This window comes from Furipterus horrens, unplaced genomic scaffold (genome assembly GCF_987537825.1).
Source record: "Furipterus horrens unplaced genomic scaffold, mFurHor1.1.pri manual_scaffold_3, whole genome shotgun sequence".
NCBI classification, from domain to species: Eukaryota; Metazoa; Chordata; class Mammalia; order Chiroptera; family Furipteridae; genus Furipterus; species Furipterus horrens.
The window spans coordinates 138,319,452-138,325,451 of NW_028327173.1; the positions used below are offsets into that span (position 1 = coordinate 138,319,452).

The 6,000-nt window shown below is 47.2% G+C and overlaps 1 long non-coding RNA gene across 1 annotated transcript in view; it reads right to left on the reverse strand.

Moving 5' to 3' along the window:
* The window catches only part of LOC150016104 (uncharacterized), a 53,117-nt gene extending 48,879 nt beyond the window's left edge, over positions 1–4,238 (reverse strand). The window contains exon 1 of the long non-coding RNA XR_016510035.1: positions 4,166–4,238. This is a non-coding gene — a long non-coding RNA (uncharacterized LOC150016104). The remainder of the gene's footprint in view (positions 1–4,165) is intronic.
* Between the last annotated feature and the right edge of the window lie 1,762 nt (positions 4,239–6,000).

Below are 6,000 nucleotides of genomic sequence, written 5' to 3' on the forward strand. Positions count from 1 at the left end.
TATGCAGTAACTAACAAATCTAGCAGTAAGTCTGTTTGTTGTCTATTCTCACAATTGAGTGAAATGCTAAATCTCAGTCTGAGTTATAGTGAAAACAAGAGATGCAATTTTTCTCCTAAGTTCAAGGACTCCCTGGATTGCATCTGTGGACCCTAGATGAAAAACCCTTGGTTGAAAGAGCCAATAAAAATCCATTTGTGAAACATCAAATGAAAAGTAAAGCCTTGCAAGATATACTATCCATTCAACTGTGAGGTTAGAGAAACTAAGAGTATAAGCAATATTTTCCCAAAAACCATGATGGGCCATTCGTCAGCAAGAGAGCTGTATGCTTCAAATTGAATCCAGAAAGGGATTCAGCTCCCATAACGCAAGTTACAAAAAAAAAAAAAAAAAAAAAAAAAAAAAAAAAACCACCTGAAGCTTTGAGGAACTGACAGCAGTGAAGTGAAAAAGCAGTGACCTGGCAGTGTAGTGCTCAGCTCAGCTATGAACTTAAAAAAGTCTCCTTCCTTCCTGGAGCCTCAGTTTCTTCATCAGTAAAATAAAAGGGCTGAACATGTACTGGGACTTCTTTGGCTCCTTCAAGCTCTAAAATTCTATCTGATTATCTCTTCCTTATGCTAGCTATTTCAACCTACTTAGCTTAATTTCAAAACATCATTGCCTTTCTTAAACTTGGAACAGAAAAGTTTTACCAAAGTTAAATGCCCTCATGTACAGCCTAACACCAATGGGACAAATATATGTCTGCCACTGTCATTGTTTTAAATAACCTGTTTTGCACATACCTACTTCATAAAAAGCAGTCACAGTATTGGTCTTTTCTGCTATTTAAACAGAGTTCTCATTCAAATTCTAGCAACATCAGCTCAAGAATATACAATATCAACACAAGCCAGGGTACCTAGAATACATTAATTATACATTTTCCACGTTTCAGCCAATTAACAGTACTTCAGGGTACAGACCAGGAAGGCCCTTGATGACTACCTAATTAGCGCTAAAAACACAGAGACAGTGAGGGACTAAGCCAAAATCACAAAGCCAGTCTATAAGAAAGCAGGAATAAAATCCAGGTCTGTACCTTCATGTTCTCTCCACCACACCAACTGCCTCTCAAATCCTGCCACACTTCCCCAACTTTAAACCTGTACTCAGGTTTAAAATAAACTGTGAAAAAGACCTCACAGACCAATCATTTTTTTCTACCTTCAATGTCATGAGCACAACAAAAAGTTGCAGATATGATAAATTCACCGGTTGGAGTCATGAAATAATTCAATTCCATTTACCTGCCAAGAAAGTGATGACCCTACTAAAATCTTAAATACCTGGAAATACCCTTAATACTGTGTAAGACATGAAAAAACGCCTAAGTATTTCTACATGGACACAGATATATACATATATAGCTTCTCACATATACATATATACACACGCACAGAGACATATACAGTACACACACAATTCCTGTCTGTGCTCCAGGATTTCTCAGTGACATTTTACTATAAAATTTAAAGGAGAACTGGAAAGGACAATCACACAACAGTTTCAAAAAAAAAGGAGAAAGCTTTGTATTTTACAAAAGCTTCTATCAATATTGGGCACTTTTTAAAATTTTTATTGTATTTTTTCCATTACCATTTAGTCCCCTTAGACCCCCTCCCCCAGAAATCATCACACTGTTGTCCCCGTCCATGAGTCCTTTTTCCTCAATATTGAGCATTTTTAGATCTCAAGATTAATTTTATCGGTAAGAAAATCTACAAATTATCTGTTTATCAATATTTTATGTCCTAGATGATCAGGCATGCAAAGCTGATATTACTTATTGTTATTGCTGCTTTAAGAGGGAAGATACTATCTCAAGTCCTAAGGATGGAATATGAATTAAGGGTCTTTTTAAAGCCTACCTGCTTTCTCCTATTCCCCCACCATTATTTGATGCATTCAATATTGCCAGAGACTCAAAAACCTACTCTCAAAAAAGAACAGAAAAATACCACAATTCTTCTTAAGTACTCGAAAACCAAACTAGCATCTTCTTAGCAGTCTGGTCTCAACTCATGTTTCACTTCCTCAGAGACTTGCCCTGACCTCCTAAAGAAAACACCTGCCTAGAGCAGACATTCCCTGAGTTAACCCACTTCTGCTGAACACTTGGCAACACCTGAAATTGTCATTTATTATTCATTTGTTTACATGTTTCTCTCTGTTTATGCCTCCCACATCACACTATAATGAAAGCTCCTTGTTCCCTGCTGGTCCTCAACGCCTACACAGTGCTGGCACATAGTAGGTGCACATGTGACTGCTGAGTGTCCGGTGAGTGCCAACTCTGTCACACTCAGTGTCTCCTGGAAAAGCATTAGAGAACATGCAATTGGCCATGTGTTTCCCTAGCCTACTTTACAGTAAGCCTATGATACCAGGACAATCTAGGGTATAAAACCTTTCTAGGGCATTTTAAAGCTAGCTCTGAACCCAACACCTCTCCAGGCCCATTCACACATGGCTTTTCTGAAACATTTTAACAATGATTTCCTCAAAAGGAAATAATGAGATCAAGTTCTGGCATATGTTAATCTTTCCTGCCAGGATCACAATGTTAAACATACTTTGCAGCCAGCCACACAAACAGAACCAAACTCCACAAAATTAGCTTGGGCTGAGGATACATAAGAGAAGCTAAACCCTAGTTTGGGGGGGGGGGGGTTCCTGTCATCCCTCCCTCCTTCCAGTGAACCCTAACATCTGTCTTCTAAGCGCAACTAGATGCAGATGAGAAAAACGTTTATTGTCACATAGCTTCAAAATAGGCAATGAGATTTCCAATAACACAGCACTTACCACTGTAGCAACAAAGTGAGGAGGACTAGACAACTGGGAGCTGTACTGTGTCTGGAAGCTTCTCTTAAAAACACTTGTATAAAATTATTTTTAAGTCGGCAGTTACTTCAAGGTACTCAGTTATCAAAACACTTTCTTCAGAGTTCTGAGGTTTCCCACACTCATGATTTCTCACATGGACGCTAAACCTACCTATCAGCACTCATGATGTTCTCAATACACGTCTTGCAACAGAGAAGGACAAAAGCGCGGGTTCCCGGGAGTGACACAGCCAAGGGAAAATAATCTTTTCTCCTCCAGTACTAAACCCAAGTTGCTCTTTCTCCCGAGTTTCCTGCACTTCCCCCTCCCCACGCCGTTCTCCTTTCACTGCCCAATTTTACCAGCTTTAATCCGGCGAAGCCTCCCTCCCAGCTTATTAAGGGTAAACAATAGAAATGTCACAAGGAAACTCGGTAAGTAGATGAAGTCTCTAATTGCTGCCGTTTAACGATTGCGGATAATTACTATCTTCAAAATGTGGTTTCCACAAGCGAAGAGGGAGCCAGGAAGGGCGCCGAGGCTGGCGAGCTCCTCGCCGCCGGGAGGACATCTGCGAGGCCGCGGCCCGGGGTGGAGGGACAGAGGGGGTGCGGCCGGAGCCGCTGCGTCCCTGCCGATCCAGGACGCGCACGGCGCAGAGAACCGAGGGCCTGCTGGCCCGCCCGGGTCAGGGACAGTTCACTGCCCGAGGGCTGCGGCTGCCTGCCGCGGCCACCATAACAATATGCTACGCGCTACCCGCGGACGCCCAACCCCGGGCTCACAGGGAGCTGGGATAGAGGGCCCCTCGGGGCCGGGCCTCGCGAGCCTCCCAGCTCCGCCAGTCGAGGGGTCTCCTGCCACACAGCGAAGTGCCTGCGACGGTGGCGCCTCAGCCCCGGCCCCTACCGACCCTCCGGGGCCCAGCACGCTCCGGGAAGTCGAATCCCTGCCCCTGCGATAACACCAAGGACTTCGTCCCCGAGTACTGAGCCCCGCGGGGCGTGAGGTAGCCCCAGTGCCCGCTGCCGCCTCCCGGGACCGGCCCCACTCCTCCACTTCCTCCCCGGCCGTCCTCCGTGCGGATAGCGCATCCCAGCTCCCGCCTCAGCGCCCGCTGTCCCAGCCTTCCGAGCTGCTCCAGCCGTTCCCAACGCCCTGGTGGTCCCCAAAGAGTGCCCGAGCCACCCCGCTGGCACCGCTTCGGGATGCGGGCGCGGGCCAGCTACCCAGCCCGGAGCGCTCGCCGCCCGCCCCCAAGCTTCCCGAGGTCGGGGATGCCCGGACTCACCCCAATACCACCAGCTCCCCATATTTCACCGGCTCCTTATTGGGGGCGCAGTGCTCCTCCTGGTCGGGGGAAAACATGGAGCCCCGCTCCGCGGCCGCCGCCGCCGCCGCCTCCGCCGCGATCCCCGCTGAGTCCGCGCCGCCGCTACAATCCCATCCCGAGAAGGGGGTGAGCGCGCCGGGGAAGGGCACGGCGGCGAAGGGGGCGCGGGGCGGCCAGTCCCGAGGCTGCTCCGTCGTGGCTGTGCGGCTGCCCCGCCGGGTTCCCTGGAGCTCCGCGAGCCGCGGCCGCCCCGAGCCAGACTAGACAACAAATGGGACTAAGCAGCAGGGGACCTGCTCGCGCCCAGCGTCGCCGCCGCCGCCGCCGCCGAAGCCCCGCGGGAGGGAGGAAGGGAACAGAATAGGGAGGGAAGGGCGGGAGCAGCGCGCGGGGGAGGGGCGGGGGCAGGACCGTGGAGCCGCCCCGCCGCGCGCAGGCAGGTGGGAGCCGCTGCGCCCCCGCCGAGGGTCCCGAACCCTGGACCCGCACGGCGCTCCCTCCCACTGTGCGTGGGGCCTCCCGCGCCCACTCCCCGCCTTCCCCCGGCGGCTCTGAGGTGGATCGGCCCCCATGTTATGTAAACATAAAGGGAAAGGAAGTTCTTAAAGGAGCAGCTCTATTTTTTCCCCCCTCGCTCCCTTTCTTAAACTCACAGCACTAGATCTTCAGCCCTCGCCGAGTTTTCCGCCGCTAAAGGCTGCGCGGGATCTCAAAATCGCAGCGGTCCAGGTTCCTAGGTAGCCTAGTTTCCCAGGTTTAAATGTAAATAAGGAACTTTCTCTCGCGGGTATAAGAGCATTTGTTTTCCTGGTGTCACTATGTTGCGGCATACATCTAGAGGTGTCGCACACACGCACCTGCGTGCCTCCTCTTCCAAAATCAAGTCCTTCAAAGCTTGAAGACGTCTAGAAATTGAAAAGGCTTTGCCAACTGGTGCTGGACTAGAGGGAGTTTTGAAGGGACTTGAAGCACCCTGCCACTGTACAGGATGTAGGTAACCCGGTTCGTCGTCAGCAGATTTCCACATGGTTTACAAAAAAAAAAAAAAAAAAAGTTTTTTTTTTTCTTAAATCCATGTTCTATCCACTTTCCCCCAATTCCTTAAGGAATTCACCTTAAGGAAATTACCTGGGTGAACTTTTTAGTGAATGTAAATGTTCCTTTATTGAGCATGAGACCTTCACCCATTATCCTTTATAAGATTATAAAGGGTCTTAAGTCTGAGAGGGGGGAATTGTTATTTTTTATCGTTATAAAAAATTAATTAATTTCAAAAAAAGAATAATATAGGAAAGGGTGAAGCCAAGGAACTTACATGCACGACCCATGCACGACCCATGGACATGAACTAAGGGGGATGGATTTGCTGGGGGAAGTGGGGTACTGGGCAGAGGGGAACAAAGGGGAAAAAATTGGAATTATTGTAACAACATAATCAATAAAATATACTTTAAAAAATAAATAAATGTTCCTTTATTACCATAATTTAGTCAATGTACTATGCTTGCTTTTTATACTCTTCTAATAGTTACAGCTACAGCTTTAAAATATTTTAGAGTATAATAGGTTTACTGACTGCTGTCTTCATCATGCAGGATTTTATTATTAACCATTTATTAAGCATTCACAACATCCTAGAAACTCTATGTATTATTGCCAGTCACTGCCTCTCAAGACTATTAAATATTTAAAGAAATAAATACTGCAAAAGCTACCATATGTAAAACAGTGACTGGTTGGCTAAGACCCTAAGAAAGGGCTGGGAAGGAAATAATTGCATCTGTAACCTTCCA